Source organism: Polistes canadensis, unplaced genomic scaffold (assembly GCF_001313835.1).
Source record: "Polistes canadensis isolate GaletaPanama2010 unplaced genomic scaffold, ASM131383v1 scaffold_109, whole genome shotgun sequence".
Taxonomy (NCBI): Eukaryota; Metazoa; Arthropoda; class Insecta; order Hymenoptera; family Vespidae; genus Polistes; species Polistes canadensis.
The window spans coordinates 461,675-483,393 of record NW_014569656.1 but is presented as its reverse complement, the minus strand read 5'-3'; the positions used below and the strand labels follow the sequence as shown (position 1 = coordinate 483,393).

At 34.1% G+C, this 21,719-nt stretch overlaps 1 long non-coding RNA gene across 1 annotated transcript; it reads left to right on the top strand.

Moving 5' to 3' along the window:
- The first annotated feature begins 6,351 nt into the window (after nt 1-6,351).
- On the top strand, nt 6,352-21,694 carry LOC106787660. The gene is made up of 16 exons (XR_001381826.1): nt 6,352-6,690; nt 6,774-7,708; nt 7,783-8,406; nt 9,552-9,947; nt 12,025-12,275; nt 12,529-12,954; nt 13,153-13,608; nt 14,507-15,776; nt 16,132-16,513; nt 16,601-17,161; nt 17,898-18,270; nt 18,377-18,622; nt 20,213-20,510; nt 20,575-20,956; nt 21,216-21,306; nt 21,418-21,694. It is a non-coding gene; the product is annotated as an uncharacterized LOC106787660 (long non-coding RNA).
- Nucleotides 21,695-21,719: the final 25 nt, after the last annotated feature.

The window sequence follows — 21,719 nt, the reverse complement described above, 5'->3', positions numbered from 1 at the left end:
ATATGCGTTTCTCGTATACATTGATGAATCTTCGAGAGCGTATAATATATATATATATGTATATAATACATATATATGTATATAGTCAAAAAAAAAAAAGGGTTAAAATAAATTAATAACTACGATTCGGTCATATTTATATAAATATATGTACATATATTTATATATATATATGTGAAATGACGAGGATGTTGATCACACCGATGTAAGTAATAACAAATGATAATAATTAATATTCATACTTAAGATCACATAATAATGATGATGATGATGATGATGATGATAATGATGACGGTGACGATAAGATTGAAAGGAATGATTATGGGGTGAAGGAAAAATTTGTTTAGGATTAGAAGGAAGAAAAAAAAGGATAAATCTTTTTTTTTCTTTTGTCGAAATTAATTATTGTAATATATTCAACATATTGTTTTGTTTTCTTTTCTTGGACATAAACGACGAAAGATCATGCTGTAATTAAAATTAAGAGTTGTGTGTATGTTATGTGTAAATGAAAAAAGAAAAATGTATGAATGAATGAATGAATGAATGAATGAATGAATGCAAATGAGTTTTTTGACTGTATGTTGTGTTCGTGGATGTATGATTTCAAAATTCTGCGTACGTGTGTTTTATGATTATTATAGGAGAATTAGATATATAATGAAATATAGAAATTTAAGTTGAAAGATAGAAATACATTGAATTTTCGTCGTATTAATTATAAGCATATAACTATGTCGGTAGTATATATTTTTCTATATATATAAAAATACATATATAAATATAAATATAAAAAATATGTGTGCGTATGATGTGTTTGTGAGCGTGCGTGTGTATATGTATTAGAAAGGAAAGAGGCAATTTAGGCTGGTCTGAGAATTTTTCTAAGTCTTTCTTGGTCGTCCTACATTCCACGAACGTTCGATGACCTTTCTTAACCTCCTCGAAGGTTCGTGGAACTTTACGCGTGTGTGACCAGGTTAAACTTCTTAACAAAGAGACGAGAGAAAATAAGAAAGGAAAAAAATAATAATAATAAAAAGAGAACAGAAGGAAAAAAAGAAAAGAAAATCTTTTCGCGTTAATTTCGATTGATTTGAAATTATTATACTCGAAATTAACGCGAACAAGTTAATTTTTTTGTATGGGGTAATTGTGACGTTCAAAGACACAACAGCCAAAGCCTCAATGATGATTGCTAACTGTGTAGTGTAATTTAGGCTTAGCCGTACTTTGTTACCCTTTTAAATATCTTTTTTTTTCCTTTTTTTTATATTTTCTCTAAGCATTGATCTCCTGTACGATAATTAAAAAGAAAAAAAAAAAAAAAAGAATAATGAAAGTACAGCCGATGCCAAATCACACCCCGCGTTCTTCTTTCTTTCGTACCTTCGAAGCTAACTGTGAGCTAACTGAAAAAAAAAAAGTGAAAGAAAGATAAAATGGACTTTGTTTTCATTAGATCAGAAAACAACAAAAATAATTAATAATTATCAAATTCTTGTTTTATTTTTTCAAATATATCAGAGAAAGTGTTTCCTTCTGTTATAATCCAAGATTATATTTGTATATAAAAGAGTCCATTTATCTTTTTTTCTCCGACTTTCCTACTGATTTTTCACTAAACTTGATTCCCATCCTCCACCCTTACAACCCCTAAAAACTTGTTAAAGAGATTATAACTGATAAAAAGAAAAAGAAACAGTTAATACGAATTGCGGTTACAAAGGTATAGTTTCCGATAAAGAGATCATTATATCAGAAAAGCATATTGCGTTATTACTATAGTTCATGTACGTGTGTGTGCGTGTACGTGCGTGTATTTTTCAAAAACGTACACACTTAAACAATCCACAAAGAAATAAGTTTCTTCCGCGAGAGTGCCATGGCAAGAGGTCGAATCAAAATTGCGTGTCCTTCTTTTCTTTTTTTTTTTCTTTCTTTCTTTTGCATTTAAAGATGGACGTTATCTGCGCGCGTCCGTACAAGAAAATTTATTTTTCTTATTTTTTTTTTTAAATTTTCCTATAGTTTATCTTCGTTTATTTCTTTATTTTTTTTTAAATTTTATACTCGTTTGTGTTCATTTCTTTCTAATTTTCTTGATTTTTTTGTTATTGTTGCAATTTATATTGATCAATTTTTGTAATTCTATTCTAATCAAATTTATAGCTAGGACCAATTCTCACTTAAATGACCATGAGTCATCGATACTTTAGACGTACAGTTCTGTTCCCAGGAAGCTTTACATACATATATATATATATATATATATATATATATATATATTTGTAAAATAATCTTTGTTATTATTATTATTATTATTATTAATATTATTACATTATTATATTATTTTTACGTAAATTATTCTACGTAAATCATCCCCAAGCCACACATAAGTGTTGTAATTTCGAAAGGATTATATTTTCTCTTTACTCCCATATCGATGCATTTGACGAATGGCAGACCTCTGTTGTTTTTGTTATTTTATTCTTATGTTTTAATTTTTCACACCTCACGTGCACGTATTAACACACGCGTACAAGAATTAATTGGCCATGTATTTAAAAATGTGTTTAGAATCTCTGATTAATTAGAAGTCTGCCATTGTAGAAGAAAATGGAAATGGTCAAATTGAAATTTAAAAAAAAAAACAAAACAAAAAAAATATATATGTATAACAAATGAAAAGCATGTGGAAAGTCTTATGTCTATGTAACCCTGTGATGTATTAGTGTGATCTCAGTAAACATAACTTAGTATGTACTTCTTCTTAATCGTTTAATTAGATTAATTATACTCGATTTTAGTTTAATGTATTTTTTCTTTCGCAGAATCTTCTTTCGTGTGTGTGTGTGTGTGTCAGTGTGTCAGTGTGTATGTGTGTTCAGAAATGTGCATAAATATGACGTGTGTGAGCATTACATGAGCATCTGTATTAAGTATAAGGGATGAAAAAGAAAGAAAGCAAACGAGAGAGAGAATGTGTGAAGAAAAAAGAACAGAACTACTCCCAGTGATCCAAGAGCCTCTATTTTCTAGACCGGTATTCGTGGTATATCTTTAAGAATCAATTATGTTTAAATCTGACACATTATATATATTTATATCATATATATAAAATATATATATAAATATATATAAATGTATTAATTATTATATTATATTATTATATATAAACCGTAATCGTAAGAGAGTCTAAACAAGAAATGAAAACTAACATAAGTAAGTAAAACTACAGCGGCTATTGTTTATTAAGAAAAAGAAATTATCTATAAAAGAAAACAAAAAAAAGAAACAAAAAAAAAAAATACAATTAAACAAAGTAGGTCTATCCTTTTCATTTCATAACCATTTTCTTTTTCTTCACAATTTTAATCCAATACTTATCATCTTTTTCTTGCAATCTATTCCTTATCATTGTTCCTTGTTACAGAAAATCCCATATAAACGAATGGTCATTTTAAACGTAAGAAGTTTGAAAGCTGGAATTTCCAATGTTACTACAAAAGGAGAAATAATTGATCCTTCCATCCTAGCCATCCTGTTTTTCTCCAGGTTAATTAATTAATTGATTAATTACATTTATTCCTTTTGCTTTCCACACACGTTCTTATCCTTACCATTGTTCCTTGTTACAGAATATTTTCAGAAAAATACGAAGAAATAGCACAAATCTGAGCAGGAAAAAAGGTGAGGTTGAAATTTACAGTTTGAAAAAAAGGAAAATGAAGAAAAAGAACTAGTAAGCAAAGTGTACAGGTGCTTCGTGAGATTTCGAGACTCGGTGATGCGCGCTTCTTTGGGAGAATTCAGAAACAGGTGCGTTCTTTTACTGTGGACCCTTTACGAAACTCCCATTCGACACACGTAAGAGTAAAATTGACTTTGCTTCCGTTTTGTACTGTTGTTGCTATTATTATTATTACTATTATTATTATTATTATTATTATTATTGTGGTTCTTAACGGTCATCGGATATCGGGTTTCAAAATGGAAGGCAGAGTACAGCAGCAGCATCTGCACACCAATCCGATTCGAATCGTGGAACGTGATTGAGGATAATTGTCCTACTACAGTGGTGTAGAGAAGAGCAATCTTTCTTCAAAAGACAGACAAAGAAAGAGAGAGAGAGAGAAAGAGGAAAGAGAGAAGTCTTCGACCGATATAAAAAAAAAAAGAGAAAAAAAATATACCTTCACCGATTTCAGTAAGATATCATTATCGATCGTTCCTCGTATCATCTTGTAATTAGCGTATCCGGCTTGTCTGGATTATAAATAAAACAAACAGAAAAACTACGCTCGTTTTTCATACTCGAATTTAAGGGCTTATAATATTACCCTGTTAACCGCGAAGCCGTGAAGATGAAGAAGTTAAGAAGCGTCCGTCTATATTATTCGATTAAAAACATAAGAATAAGATTGAAATATTAATTGAAATAAAAAAAAAAAAAATGAGAATTATATAAATTATTCGACACAATATATCTCTTAATGCTGTACCGGTAAAATTTGAATATTGTAGTAAGTTCACGTGACTAAAAGAGTGCTCACATGACTTACTACGTGAATCAGGCGTTTAAATTTATCCGGAGATATTTTTTAATTGGAAAAAATCTAAGAATTATAGATTGATAGAATAATTGGAACGAATATATATATATACACATTCTTGTATTCAATTTAAAACATTTATTTTGAATTCTATTATGCTATTTTAAAAAGTTGCTACATTTTTATTTAAATGTTAATTCTGTAATATATTTTTTCTTTTTCTTTTTTTCCTCATATTATTTTTTTTTCTCTTTCTTTATCTTTTCATTTTCATGGTTTCTCGCGGTCTCTTTGTGCGACTACGATGACGACGACGACGACGGCCGTGTAGACGATGTAGTACGTATACAACACGCACGTTCACTATAGTTACATGCTTCTATGCAATCTCTGTTGCTAGGCGCACCTTGGGCCTCCCCGACAATATTTTTAGACGATACGTTCACATTTCGCACTCGTTATTCAATGAGACGAAGAACCTTGCTTATTTCTTTTCTTTTTTCTTTTTTTTTTTTGCTCTTTCGAATCGATAAGTGAAAGAAAAAGACATCGTTTGACACTTCACTGACAGACATTTTGATTGATGATTTCCAAATGTATTGCGCATCTTATTTCTTTTTTTTCTTTCCAGTCAATTTACAAAACTTCTTTTATCTTACATACCTTTTTTGTTTTTACTAACGTCGAAGAACTAATTTTTAATTTTAAATGATAGATTGTAGAGACAATTATTATTACAAAATGGTATACATACAATTTTGTTTTGATATAAATTATTTGACTGGATGCTGATAATACAGTAAAATGAGAAAAAGAAATTAGAAACTGATGGGGAAGGGAGAAGAAAATAATATAAATCAAGATGATCGATCATGTCTTCTTCTTTTGCACTTCAATCTCCGTTCCAAAGCAAAGTAGTAAGCCGGAAATGACCTCGATTCCGGTAGTGGATCGGTACCGTGAGAGCAGTCGAACCATGAACTGGTTTCGCAGTGGACAACACAATTGTCCTTATACTTATATATCTTTGAATTGCAGTATGCATTTTTTTTACCACTTCCTCCTCGAACCAGAATGAAACAAAATGAGCAATCTCTTTCTCTCTTTATCTCTCTCTCGATATTCTCTCTTCTTTTTCGGTTATATTATTACTACTATTATTACCAAGCGTTGCGTGTTTATTGTCTGACAAGCTAAAGTGGAGGAAAGAGAAACGTGACAACAATAATAATAATAATATTAATAATAACAACGTGCAAAATCACGAATTTTATTTGTAAAATATACAGAAGAAGATATGCATAATTCTGCTATATTGTTCTTTCTCCTTTTTTGACAAAGATAATACATTGGGTATACATTGAAAATAGTATAATCTCTAAATGTTGTTTGTGTTCGGTAAATAGTGTCTTTCTATTTAAAATTTTATATATTTTATTTTTTAAATGATATATTATAGAAAGTGTAAGAAATTTTGAAAAAGTCGCCAAAAATTGTATAGGTGGCCTTCTATTGGTAATTCAACGACAGTGGCGCCGAAGGTTCACCGAGTAACAAATTTCAAATGTCGGTAATGGAGAACACTCGAATAGCAAAGTATTTTTCTGTTTGACTTGGAAAAATCTAAAGGTGACATCTTGATAAATTTTTAAAAAACATTTGAAAAATGAACTTATTATCATCTCAGTCAATTGGAAATATTTCTAATTACGAATGACGATATTTTTCAGCGAAAATAATAAAAAAAAAAGTATAGATAGTTTGCAGGTAAATATATGAAATAGATTTTGTTTCATTTCCCTCTCTCTTCCTGATAGAAAGTGTTCATTGCACGAACGTATTACGCCATCTCTCGTAAGCGAAACGACGAGTCATGATCGGTCATGAAAGAGTGCTAGGCGCTTCGTCTAAACAACACCGGAAGTTGATGACGTCCGTTCCTGAGTGAAGATACCGTTTGGCCCCGTTTCAAACCGATAGCCCATTTCCTGGTGAACAATACCAAACCTTATCCAACAAACAAAGTAAAAAACTTTTTTGATGATTAATCATCGCTATTGTCTTCCTATTAAATCCACCCACGAAAAGACCACAACAATTGGAACGGATTCATAAACAATTTATTGGTCATCAGGTATCACAAAAGTTGTCAACAAAAATATATTTTGTTTATACACGTAGAATCAAATTAAAATACATATAAATTTTGATTTTTAGAGATGTTGAAGAGGCCATTACAAAGTTTTGATTGAAGAAAATGAAGTCAAGTTTCCAATCAACAGTTTGTTGAAGAAGAAAGTATAGGGAAAGCTTTGATAGAGTAGAGAAGGGGTGATATGATAAGAGGGAGGGGAAGAGGATAGAGTACACTGCCGTTAGGAAGTCTTTTGCTAAGTATTTTCGGAGCAAAGACTTCCCGGTGCAGAGATCTTCGTCAGGTCGAGTCTTACAAATTGCGGCACGGGTGCAACGTACCTGTTGTTTACCACATAGCGGGTTCAAAGCCCGGTCAGTGCAACGGTCCTTTCCTTCCTTCCTTACCCTGCTCAACTCTCTTCTGTCTCTGTTTTTCTCCCCACCATCGAAGATATAAAGAAAGAAAGAGAGAGAGACAAACAGAAAGACAGAAAGAAAGAGAATTAGCAAGCAAGTAGAAAAGAGAAGATCATCCATCGTGTAGTCCAGCAAGGCAACGCAAGGCTGAGAAAGAAAGGATAGAGAGAGAGAGAGAGAGAGAGAGAGAGAGAGAGAGAGAGAGAGAGAGAGAGAGTTGGTAGTAGGCCGTGCTTCCAACTCTTCTTCGAGGAAGCTCAACACCAGAAGCCGTTCTCGTCTCGTCTGCAAAATGGTATGGACGAACTGACGCGTTCAGGAGTTCCTCTTTATTCTTTTTTCGCTCCTTCTCTATCTCTCTCTCTATCTCTCTCTCTCCTTGTATCTTCAGTAAAGAGAAAGAGAGAGGAATGAGTTTTTTCTAACAGCATCAGCAACATCAGTTAGAAGTAGAAGTAGCTACCACCTGTTCAGTATCAATACACCTGGCAGGGGGTACACTGGACTTTTCCTGGATAACGGAACCAACTTAGAAATCTGTTATAAATCCGTTTGATTCATATTTCAAGAACACTTATCTTTTAGCACATAGATATATGGTATGTATGTGTGTGTGTAATTTATATAAAACATAATGATATTTATAGTGACTAAATAGCATATTTTTATGCAGATATAGCAAAGAAAAGAAGACAAAGTTTAAAAAGTACGAAGAGGAAGGGTTGAGAATATAAGAAATACAGGAAGGGAAAGAGAAACGAAAACGATGAAAGTAGGGTTGATAGTGAACCCGATGCTCCGAAGAAGAGGACCGGATTGGCCAATCCGGCCAAGCTCCGTACTACGGCGTAGTACTCCAGAGGGACCAGGGTTCAAAGCCCGGTCAACACCATGTCCATACTTCTTTCTCTCTCTCTTTCGTTTCCCCCCACTCAAGTTCTTCTGTTTTCTTCTGTTCGTGTATCTCTCCTCTCGGCCATTTCACGAACACAAACCTCTCGGCAATAACACAACACGCAAACTGGGATCACTCTTCTCTTCCTCCTCCTCCTCCTTTTTCTCTCCCCCTCTTCTTCTTCTTCGAGTCTTGCTCCTCTTTGCCCTGAGGCTGTTGTATTCGGGCTCTGCTGGTGATTCACCATCGGCCGAAGATAAGAGGCCAATAAAAAGAGTGCGATTCAGAGCGAATGGATGCGGGGAAGGACTAAGGGATCAGGAGGGAAAGAGAGAAAAGGGTAGAGGCACAAGGGGAAGGGAAAGGGATGACTACGTGCTCCGCATCACGGTGGACCAAAAGGTAGTACAGAGAGGCAAACCTCCGGTGAAAAACTGTCGATCGATTTCTCTCTCGTATGCAGAAAGAGATTTGAAGGATGAGAGAAAGGGTATTAAAAGAGCCATAGCTTGATCTTACCAATACGTCTTCTCTTTTTTCTCTCGGAGGTTTTGTTTAGACGAATTTATTCCGAAGATGCGTTCTCAACGATTCTCATAGCTTTTTTCTACACTGACTGAATGAGTCTGATTATTCAGTTTCGTTTGGATATTGGGATTCTTTTCGTTCGTTCATTGAATATTATATTGCATTTGTTATTATTTTTTTTTCTTTTTAAGGAAGAAAAGCAAAGTGCATTTATATTTATTTTTGTTATTTTTTTATTTAATCAAAAGAAATAATTTCTTAGAAAAAATATCCTAGCAGATATTATCAAATAGATATATAGATAAATAACAAAAAAAATCATCAATAAATATCTGATGCATATTTATAAAATATATACACATTTGACACTTTTTTCTAAACGTGATGCCATGTATGGAAATTCAAAGGATTTCCTTGTATCCGATCGTTAGTACAAAACGATATTATGCGTATGCAAGTAAGAAGAGGAGCCACACTGCGTACTACGCAGGCGTCCTTGAGCGTAAGCGATCTGTTTACGAGATGGTCATCGACCTCGTTGGTACACGCATCGTTAGAGTAGAGACCTCCTTGGCAATGTGCATAGATATGTATGTATGCATGTATATACGTACATATGTATTGAAGAGAAAGAGAGAGAGAGAGAGATAGAGAGACAGGCAAAGATAAAGGGAAGGTCCTTATACATATATACAAGTTATATTCTTCCATCGAGCGAATTAAATAAAATCTGATAGAGTTCGCCATTACTGCGGCTCTTTTAACTGCCTTTAATAAACGACTTTGTAGCTAATGATTCTTTAATTTAATTAAAACAAGTCCACGCACAGCTGTACATACACTCAAACTTAAATGGATATTCTTTTTCTTTTTTTTATCATTTCAATTTAGTTACCATATCGTGGGCCGGTCATGAAGTATACTCATGTCATAGAAAACGTATGAAATTTGTAATAAGAACGTTGTTTATTTTGTTAGATGAAGTATTTGCAAAATTGTTAATATCTTGTTCATTTTAGGTTCCTGGTTGTGAATTCAATAAATTATTCATATTTCAAAATACGTACACTGAACGACGAGGAAGCTGCGCATCCATGAATAATATCGAAGATAGAAATATCTATGTGCACGTACACCAAGAAGGAGTCTCTGCAAATATCAGACACACAAGTTGGGTACTTATTGTATTTGTATATCTACTCCTATACGGTCAACACGATAAGACTTAATCTCGTGCGTGTGTGCGTTGCCATTATCACATTCTTGGTTATCAATTTATATAGCGCGAGGTTGGCTCTACTCGCTAGTTCGCTGTATAAATATTTTCCGCCAAAATCTAATCGCAAATGAGAATGTGCGAGCGAGACGGAGATAGGGAAGGAATCTTGCGACGTAATTAAACGCTAGGAGAGATGGTAATATAGTAAATTTGAAGATTCGCTTCCTCTTCGTTATCGCGAGTTTCAACGATATTATTCACTATGAGAAATATTATGATAAGAAAGAGAGTTAGAGAATGAAAAGATCAGGGTTCAAGAGAGAAAGACGATCCAATATTGTTATGAATTGGCCAGTTGTTGTTTTATCATCTGATATTCATAAAAAAAAAATGATAGAAAGAACAAATTTTCAAGATTCTTTTTAAATAGACTTAACTTGTGATTATTATAATCTTACTAGTCTTGTATATATATATATATTCATGTCAAAAAATTTATTTTTATTTATTTATTAAATTTATCTACTTCTCTTGTTTTTATTTACATAAAATAGATAAAAATACTAAAATCAGAACGTTATAATCTGAAATTTTATTGATTAGATTAATCATTCCCTTTACACACATGCGCAATGTTTGGAAGGGCATATAAACAACTTTTAATAAAAGTAATTGTATAGTGGACAATGACTCAGTTCAACGGTGGATTTCGAAGGGGACGTTACATAGATTATATATTCGAAGCTTTTAAACAACAATAGACACTTGCAACGATTAATTAACAATTATTTTAATACACTAATGCATTCTTTTTATATAATTTCTCATTTTATATAATATCTTTTTATATAATATCATTTTATATAATATCTAGACTGATTCATATGTACTACATGTATGCGTGTATCTATCATACAAAATAGTAAACGACCGACTGGGTGAGGATACGCGGACAACTTTCACTGCTTATATCACGCCAGGATTTTTGTTGAATTAAATGTGGGGCTCTGAGACACGCGCTCTTGAGTATCAGTAGGCTCTTTGAAAAAGACAGAGAGAGAGAGAGAGAGAGAGAGAGAGACATCAAGCAAAAAGCTTCTCTAAAAATAAAAAATAAAATAAATGGTATAAAATAAAAGTAATATCGTAACATAGGTAATTAATTGTATGACTCAACAAAATATAAAAAGAAGATATAAAAAGTATTAAAAAAGAAATAAATAAAAGAACAAAACGAAATACGAGGTCAAAGTAAAAATTGCTTTCTCACAGAAGAGAAGACCCCGAACGAAATTATTATTATCAGGAGGTAGCAACAATACACCTGGAAAAAGAGGAGAGGCCTTCTTGAAAAAAAGATTAAAAAATTAAAGAAAGGTATTGACGGTTCGGAAATCTTTGGTAATAAAAATAAAGACAAAAGGCCATAGTATAGAGCATGAGAAAGGAAACGAACACGGTATTTTTCTTCGTTGGTTTTACGTACCTCGAGTTGGCCTTTATTAACGTTAAAGAGAAAGACAGAGATAGAAAGAGATTGGTCAGTTTAAAGATATAGATACACGTTGAAATCTCAAGACTGTTTTTCTTTTTATTTTTCTTGTTCTTACGTCTGTTGTTGTTGCTGCTGCTACTGCTGGTGTTTCTTCTTCATACCAGGGCATGCTCTCTGGTCAATTGTAGTTTCTTCTTCCGAGAGTTGCGCGAGGTTAGGAGATTGCATTCCACGAAGTAATTTTGGTCCAAGGCCCCTCTCTTTATCTTTCTTTTTCACACTGTATGTGTGTGTCTTCGTTCTTTCGATTCGCCTCGCTAGTCACCGGATCGTTTCTCTTCTCTACTTGCTGCTACTCTCTCTCTCTCTCTCTCTCTCTCTCTCTCTCTCTCTCTCTTTTTGTATTTCTTTCCCTTTTTTTTAAATTCTTTTTTAGATGTCTTTTGACTTTACGAAAATGATCGATCGTAAAGGTTCCACCCTGGAGCGAGACTAAATCTTTTACGAATTTATGACTGTTCGAGAAAAACTCGGTTCTTCAGTTTTTACTCAGTTATGATTGTTTTATGGTGAACGTACCTTTATGCAGAACAGATTGTTTTTTATAGTCTTACATAATTTATTAATTCTTTTTAAATATATATTTATATATATATATATATATACATATATATATATTTTGTATATTTTTATATTATAATCTTTGTTAAACTGTTACAGTAATATCTACTTAAAACTATTACAACTATTGCTACTTTAAACTGTTATATGATTCCAGCATGGGAATTTAGAAACCGGATCGAGTAAAGCAACCCAGTCTCTCACATAGCAACAAGGAAACCTCTTAAAGAATTTCCATCATGGTTTCTATGTCCGAGTCGTAAATCGAAGAGGAGTTCGGTTGAGCTAGGAAAAGTCTTGTCCTCCCTCCGTAGTTGTTCAACATTGTGGGAAGACCACCGCCAAGAACTTTTTCCTGGATATATCTTCTTCTTGCAACACAGCATTTAATATACTATAGTGTTGAAAGTAATAGAAATATATTATTACAACAGTTCTACATTGATGAATTGTTAAGAAGAACAAAATCGAACAGATATGCTCTTTGATATAATAATAATAATTCATTTACAAAGTGTCGAAAAAAAGTTGCAAAAAAGAATAATTCAATTTTATTGTCATCTAGAAATTTTTAACCCATAATAATCTCATGTTAATAGTGTTAAATTTTTTGTATAATTTCAGGAAGCAAGCTAATAAATTTAATTTATTTTTCTTTCAGACTATAAGAAAGGACATTTGGACATGGACAAAATATAATCAGTCGTCATGTAAGACACTTTGTATGACGGTAGCTCGACGAAAAACTTTCCTTTTGAAGCGTGCTACCCTCTTAAAGGTCAATGATCGAAAAATGACCTGCATCTCTTCGTGCAGCTCCCCTCTACTTCTACTTCTTCTTCTTTTTCTTCTACTTTTTCTTCTTCTTCTTCTTCTTCTTCTTCTCTTTGAAATACGACGTAGCACAAAACATGCATCTTCTAATGGTGCTTAACCCTTAAACGGTGAAACAAAGGGTTCCCTCTTCTTAGGAATTCTATGAAAATGATCTTGAAGGTTTATAACGTTTTCTTGGAATATTATTTTGAAGAACCTTGTGGCTCGTCGTTTAATTTAATAGAACTGTTAGCTCAATTGCGGTTTTAAAGTTAAGTATATACTTTGTTATTTTATTTACATTTCTTACTTGTTATGAATTTGTGATTTATCGTAAGAATTAATTATTTTCTTAAGTCTTCTGCTACATTTTTGAGAATGATTAATAATAGTGATTATAGAAGAAAGTATTGCTAACGTATAACACAAGTTCACACTTAATAATACAAATAACAAATCTTATGTACAGGTAATGAACTTCTTAACGAAAAAAAAAAGATTTTCAAGGCTCACATCCATTTAATCCTTTTAAAGACACAAAAAGAGGAAAGATAATATCGTGTGAAAAGAGAAAAGAAGAGAAGATAAAGGATAGAAGATAGAAGAAGATGAGGCGATATCAAAGAAGAGAGACAGCCTAGAGAAAGAGATACACGAGGTGAGGAATAAGAAACTGTAATTGCCAGGCAATGACTTTGCTGCAGAAATTGCTTCAGCGTCGCGTGGAAACGTTGGTGTTAAAGTAGCGTGGAGAGAAGCTCCTTTCTCTTTCTCTCTTTCTGAGAAACAGGATAAATCCGAAGAGAGAGAAAACGCTCCGGTACAAAGTACTGGAACTCGCACAAGAAATTGTGGAACTGAGCTTCGCGAACGAATATTCGCGCGATTAAGAAAAAGAGAAGGAAAAAGGATAGAAAGAGAACGGGTTAGTATATAGGAGCAATCTCGTGCTCAACATGTGTCCTGTACTTTACTCTTTATTACCTGTAAATGGTTCTTCGCCACGCCTCTAAAGAGACACGGTCCCTTTCAACTCCAACGGCTTTTGACAATTTTTTATACTCCATTGGCACATTTATTTCATATTATATTTTTTCCTCTTTTTTTTTATCTTCATACATATTCTCAATCGGCTAATAAATATTGTCCACATTTTTATTGCACAAAGTACTCCAAAAATACTTAATTTAACAAGCTCAACATTTTTAATACAAAATAATAATCAAGCCGGGCATTCTATAGAACAGGGGTGGCCAACTTTTGTGTACATAAAATCTTCTTTTATCTCTTAACTTAGGGTTTTACATTAATGATTTATTTATCATGTAATTTAATCGATTTTTAATAATTCTAAAAATAGAGTTCATCTTAAAATTTAAATTCGCGAATACATTTTTAACTAACAATAAGATCAATGGCAAGTAAAGACAAAAGAAGAAGAAATAGCATATTCTTATATGATAGCAAGACGAGCATAGTCTTGTATGGTAGTAATGAATCATGGAAAACCATATATCGTAATAAAGGGATCTGTCTCTCTCGCTCTTCATTTATTTTTCTTTTGCGACAGTGTGAGAAAGGAACTTTCCGGTTATTTAGCGCAATTATAAGTCTCTCGTTCATGGTCCTGACTCTGATTGTAAATTACGATCTTCGAATGAGACGAGCGAACATGATCACTAGATCATCTGTTTCTTTTAAAGTTTTATTCGTGTACAAATCATTAATACAACACTCTAGGTCTCAATATATTTGTTTTAATCATGAACTTATAATATTCAACAGGATCATTAATTGCTAACGTTTACTTTTTTCTGCTTTAGGTAAAATTAAAATGATGAGTTAAACAAAGAAGATTGGAAAAGAAGAAAGATAACTAAAAAGTGAAAAAAAGGATAGGAAAGAAGGAGGGTTGCGAAAATTTCGAAGCGAACAACTTGATAATGCATCAGGACTCGTTGCACCTGTGGCGAGTACATACTCTCTGGAGCCTAGCTCCTCTTGCGCTTGCTTTCTTAGCGTATGCATTAAACGCACGTACATCAGCCTGGGGCCAACAGCTTCTCTCTGGGTTCGGTTGGACTCTCGACTTGCTTGCACCGGCAATCACGATAATCGTGAAGTTTATCGAGAAGCTTGGCTGTGATTAACGAGGATCGCTTTAAATCTTCTGAGAGAAGGAAGACTACGTGATATGGTGTTGTGTGGTGGTGGTGATGATGTTGGATGGCGTTGTTTTCATTGAAATATACGTCACCACTCTTCTCTCTATCTATCTCATAAATTCGTGAAATTACTGATGAATATTCTTACAACTTTTGTCAATGTCGAAAGAGTACTGTTAACCAGATTCAAGGCGTTTCTATTTCAACGTTTAACATCAATCCCAAGTGAAATTAAATTCATTGACTTCAATTGAAATTTAATTGAATGCTAGCGTAGATCAAATTTCATTTGCAAAATTGCGATTGCAATTAAGTTTCCTTCTTTGAATCATTCATTTGTTTTATAAAACAGAAAGAAATATTCACATACACATATGAGACATAAGTATTTCAACATGGATCGAGCCTCGAAAAAAAATCATTTCTATAAAACAGCAAAAAGTGTAGGAATCTATGATATGTACAATTGCGTTTAAAAAGTCGAAATATCATCTTTGGCTGGTGCAGTATCATCGACGGACGATCCGGACGACCGTGAAAACGCTGACGCAGCTGCGGCCGATCTTACCGCGGGCTTCGATCTCGATCCGCCCTCGGCAAGAGGCTCGACCTGCATCGCCATTTTTAGTCACGATCGAAAGAAAGAGAGAAAGAGAAAGAGAAAGAGAGAGAGAGAGAGAGAGAGGGGGAGAAAGAGAGAAAAGCGACCTCTCATCCTCTCATCCTCTCCCTTCTCTTCTTCGTCGCCGTCGTCGTCCTCCTCTTCCTCCTCCTCCTCTTTATACGAACGCTACTTCTGCAGCCAAGGCCATTTTAATAGCGCAGCGCATTTATCATTTGGGCGAAAACAACGTCGATCGAGGCTAGCGATAGGAACGAATTGCCATGTCGATTCAACCGCTAACTTAATTCTGAAACTAACAGCAAGGTAGTAGTTACTGCTTTGCTAACATCCTAGCATTATCGCCCAGAAACGATATACTCTTTCTATAAACTTTCCCTTTTGTATTAGCAGCCACACTTCCTTTCAATTTTATTTATATCCTTAGTACATTAATTAGCTTTTGAATTGATTATTCTTACACTTATGATTTAATAAATAGTATCTATATGCATGTTTTTGTATTTGTTAAAATAACTTCTTTTTTTACATTAAAATGCGACAATTTTGGGCCAATAGAAAATATTAATTAATGTCAATTAATTTCATAAATATATATATATATATATATATATTGTAGACTGTTTATTATTAATGTGATATTAATGTAAGATGTTTGTAGGTAAAAAAGAAACAAGAATTAGGCGAGGAAGAGGAAACTCGGTAGTGTCGCGTGACACGAAAAAGTCGATGCCCCCATGGTTGTTGGTCGGGCAAGAAGCCGGAGGCTTGAGCGTGGCTAGATTCACCCAGAGATCGTTGCTATCGCAGCGTCGTCTCGTTATCCGACACCGCGAGTACACACGCCGGGGCACCGACTTCTAGCTTTACCTTCGACGACGACACTGTTGCTAAGGGAATCCGATTACGTCTCTTCTTCTTGCAATTACAATCGATCTAATCTACTAGCTTCCAAACATTTTTCTGACACGCTTCTATTCCAAACAAAGGCTATGTCTTAATAACAACACACACAACGCTTTAATTAATTAGAAATAAATTGTGTAAAGTAACTGTACATTCTGTTTAATAATTTTTAAGAAGTAAAACTGTCGACGAATCTCTTACTAATAAATGAATCATTTTTATAGATATGAGAATCCAAGAGGGAGAGGAGAACAGAAGAAGAAAAAATAGAAAAAGAGAGGAACGTTTGACATTAATTTATACGACACAACCAAGTAGATCCACACAGACAATAATCGATTTATTCGAATCACGCGTTGCGGAATCAATCGGCGGTGATGGCGTGTGGACTAAATTGATTTTCTCGTTCCATGTTGAAAGAGTGTCTTCCTCTTTTGGTCCAGCACCAGCACCATCATCAGTACCCGTCCCTCTTCCTTCCCCTCGTCGTACGGCTTTCGACTAGAAAGCACAAAAAGAAAAAAAGAATAAAAACAAGAAGAAGAAAAAGATGACGAAAAAAAAGAAAAAAAAGGAATAAGAGAAAGAGGGTGGACAGATGAAGAAAAAGAAAAAGAAAAAGACAAGAAGTACAAGAAGAAGAAGAAGAAGACGTCGAGAGAGAACTGGCGAGAATGAAGAAGTCGGTGGAAGGAGGAGTAGGAGTAAAAGGAGAGGGGGCGAGGAGGGAGAAGTAAAGGGGAGGAACGTGATGGCGATGCACGAAGAAGAAGTCGAAGAAGAAGGTGCAGAGCCACGCCGTAGGAATATTAAAACTAACTCTCGCGTTCGCACTCCACCTTCTCTCTTTCTTTCTTTCTTTCTTCTCTTCTCTGTGCTCTGTTGGGCTCGCTTGTTTTCTTTCGTCTTCTTTCACCTCCTTTATTTTGTCAGCTCTCGCGTCCGAAGATTTCAGTCTCTTTTCTTCTTCTTCTTCTTCTTCTTCTTCTCTTCTTCTTCTCTTCTTCTTTTAAGTTTGAATCCGTCTCTCTTTCTCTTTTAAGTTTGAACGAGAGGTTGCATCTTCCTCTCGTTCTTGTTCTTTCTCTCTCTTTCTCTGTTCCACTCTTTACTCGAAGCCTTTGTTCGTCCCCATTTCTCGACTCCCATCTTAAGCCGCTGTCACGGTCCGACGACAAAACGTCCGGCGACCAATCCGCGTGATTTCGTTGGCATCCTTTCGAAACGGATTTAAGGTCGCTTCAAATACCCGTCAAACGAAAATGTATGGATATATTTATGTATAGATGGATGGATGGATGGATGGATGGATGGATAGATGGGTGGATGAATAATAAATGAATGAATGGATATATGGATTAGTGAATGAATAATGAATGAGATCTCAAAATAATCTACAAATAATCCTTCTTCATTTTGTTATTTGAATTTTATATTTAGTCAATTTTTATTCAAGATACTTTTGTTCCATTGTAATTTCGTTCAATGACCTATACATTAAAATTATATATTCATTTTTAGGTCAGTTTTTGGTCCGGATTGCATGAAATTTATAAACTTAAAATGAAAAAGAAAGAAAGAAAGAAAGAGGGAGAAGAGATGGTCAGAAAGGATTATTTTCTTCATGATTTCTGATCCAGTGCCAAACGGCGTTAATGGAACAAGACCGGCAGCCGTCCGGTTTCAGTGCCGCTTTTGTAGACTCGCGCGCGCACGCTTGGAATAACCCTTCAAAATACTTTGGCGTAAATTTATCAGTGACGTCCGTCCAGTTGAAAAATATACCTACCTTCTCGTCTCTACCATTTTTCGCTACCGCTTTTGCTTCCAAGACAACACGTTATGATATACCTGAAATCATCGAAATTAAATAGAAAAAAAATAGAAAGAAAAGGTATTTTTTAATGTGAAATTCTAAGCGATAGAACAAGAAATGGAATTGAAAATAATTCTGAATAATTAAATACATGTATATATTTCTGTGTGTTTTGTATGTACAGGTGGAAGCTGATTGATTACGCAACGACGTGTTTTACTCGGTAGATCAAACAGATTTATTAAACATACGAGGGCATATTTTCAAATGCTAATTAGTATTCTGAATTACTGCTGGCCTAACCAAATGATTAGGATAATCAATAACAAAATAAAATATATAGGATATATAGGAACATAATAAAAAAAGGATTTTCTGATATAACTTGTACCCTTCAAGATAAAAAAGAAGATAATATGTTATTATGAAGGTATAATTAAGACCATTTATTGTTATAATCTGAAATCTTTGCAATCTTGCACCAGTACACCCATGCACCCTTAAGAAGAAGAAAAAAAGAAATAATAAGAAAGAGAGGAGATAAAAGGGTGAGAGCGAGAAAGAGGGAAGATAATGGCGACGAGGTCGAAGAGGGTGAATATTCTTTTGAGGCAGCTTAACATCCAGCACACCACTTCGCATATTTAAAATGCAAATCCGTACGCCAATAAATCTCTCGTACATGGTTCGAGCGGGATGTGCGAGGGAGAGAATCCCTCCTCTTCTTTTTCTTATTCTTCTTATTCCTCTTATTCTTATTCTTATTCTTCTTTGGATCCCCTTTCGGATCCTTTATTTCTCGAGAGCGTCCTCCTCATCTCGAAGAGACGTCAGGATTCCTTCTCTCACCGTGACCATTATTAACCCGCAGTTAATTGAATCGCCACGGCCTCGTGCTCGAGAAATTTTTCAATGCGACTCCTCCGTAATTTTTAAGAAAAGGAAAGAGGAAAGAGAAATGTTGAAACAATCGGATGACAAAGTTTAATAAAAAAAAATAAGTTTATCCAGAAGGAGAGAGTGTAAATCCTCTTTTAAAAAAATGACTTCTTTCCTTATAACGCTCTTCTCTCTCCAGAAAATTATATTTAATCCTGTATTTATGTTAGCACATAATTTAGCCTTTTCAAGAAGCAAAACTCGAGACTGTGAACGTTTTATTATCCACATATATCCGTCAACATATATACATAAACATAATATATAGGGTGAGTCAACAGTAACTCAGTATTCCAACAAAAAAATCCTTTTTATAATATATTCCAAAATTATTTAAACACTAACTTATAATATATTTCAATCACCTTATCCGCGTTTATTAAACCTATAACATTTTATTTAAAATATATTTTTTACTAGTAGCAAATATAAAATCACGCGTACTTTAAATGAAAGTAATTATTAACTCACCCTGTAGATATGTGAGTCCAAACTTATTGTTAGTATTTCAGATGTGAGCAAAGAATTGCATGACATTTCTAAAAGCTTCTTTAACACTATGTTTCTCTATTTCCCTCGTTCGTGCGACCATATGATCTTTCTGACCTTCTTGTAAAAGCCTGCATTAGTGACGTCACTATACTGCTATACATACTTATACTACTCGTCTACGACATAACCGACACGCATACGCGAGAAAAGTGGTCGCAAGCATTCTTGAAAGCACGCGTATTAACACGCTCACGAGGAGTCTTGCTCGTACCCTTTACGACGTGTAAATCACAACTGTGAAACGCCAAGGATCTCTCTTTCTCTCTCTTTTTCTTACCACCCCTCGAATATTCGTCCGTGTAATAAAGTGTCCACTTTAAATGCTTAGCGACAAAACTAAATCCTTTCAAGACCAGCCGAATTGAATGCTTTTGTTGAAAAGTTTCGGGTTGTTTCTTTTTCTGCTCTTTTATTTTAAATAATAATTAGATAAAATTTGTTATAGTACTTCTTATTATATGAAGAAATATTAACTGAATTAAAATCTGAATATTTGAGAATTAATAGATAAATATTTTTGTACTTTTAGAAAACGCATTTCACTAACGCTCTCGGAATGTTAGATCGAACACAACGTTACGCAACACAGCCGAATTCTTTTCGAGCAAGGCCACAGATCTAGAATATAAAGGAGGCCTTTGGCTTGTGCGTGAATATCTTTCAAACAAAATTACCAAGAATGTGAATGGCAAGAAAAACAACCGAAAAAAGAAGAAGGAGAATCGATCTAATCGCGAATCGAATGAATTCCATTGATCTTTATGTAAAAAATAATACCAGTTAACGTAGGTGTTCTGTTTGCTCGGGAAACGATGAATAAGAAAAAAGTAAGTAAACAAGAATCTTTAAAAAGTAACGCGATGAGAATCCTATAATATACAGGGTTTCTAGGTAAGTGAGAAAGAAAACACGATGAAGAAGAAGAAAAGGATAAAAGTAGACGGATAAGAAGACAGGGAAGAGATGCATTCTGCAAGTATATTACAAGGTGTGTCTTGGCTGGTTGGTTGGTAGTATGTTGGCTACTCAACTTAAAGTAAAGGCGATTACGTCAAATCAAGACTCCATACGAGAGGATTTTTAACCTAACGTCCTTCTCTTCTCCTTTCTTCCTCCTCTTTACAAAGTATATACATTGTATTACTACTGCTGAGAATGCCATTGAAACGCAGGATGTAAGAAGAAACGATGTTGAGACCTGGCTAAAGGTCTTATGCTGCTATGTATTAAGATACTTTAACCTTTCCGTACGCTTAATGGGAAATTATACATAGTAAGTCGTTTTTTATTTATCATTCATGACAAAGTCGAAAGTATTGGTATTATAGGGTGTATAAATTGATTTTTTAATATAGTTGAATAAACAAATGTAGGTTAATGTTTCGGATCGTCGATCTTGTTTTTTATCTCTTTTAACAAAATACGTAAATGCATGATTTGTCGTCGTCTATACTTTTTACAACGATTTAAGAAAAAATAATATTAAAAAAGTAACCATCTAAGATTCTAATCGACTCTTTTATTTCTTTCAGACTATCGTTCGTCTGCCAAGGTAAGGAATTATAAAAAGTAAGAAAGACGATGAAGACTCGATAACAAATCATCATTTCCATCCGTTGTAACGTAGGTATATGCTACGTAGCAAGTCAAGAAGAAGAGAGAGAGTCGAGTTAATTACAACCTAACATACACAAGTTTACATTGTATCCATATACTCCTTTTTTCTCTTCGTAGAAGAAGTTTTACTGTCAGTGTGAGAGAAGAACGAAGAAAAGAAGATGTGGGGGAAGGAAAGAATGATTTCAGGATCAGTGGGGGGTTGTTCAGTAAAGAGGAGGGCATCGCAAGATTCGACGATTTTAATCTCTCCTCTTCTGATATCCTCCTCCTTGGTACCTCCTGGAGACTTCTGCAAACCTGTCCTCTTTTAACAGCCAAGCTTGTCCTCTTTCTATCTCTCTTTTTCTTTCTCTCGTAATATCTTCTCTTTTCTCTGTTCCTTTTTCTTCTTCTTCTCCTTCCTCTTGTACTTTTTA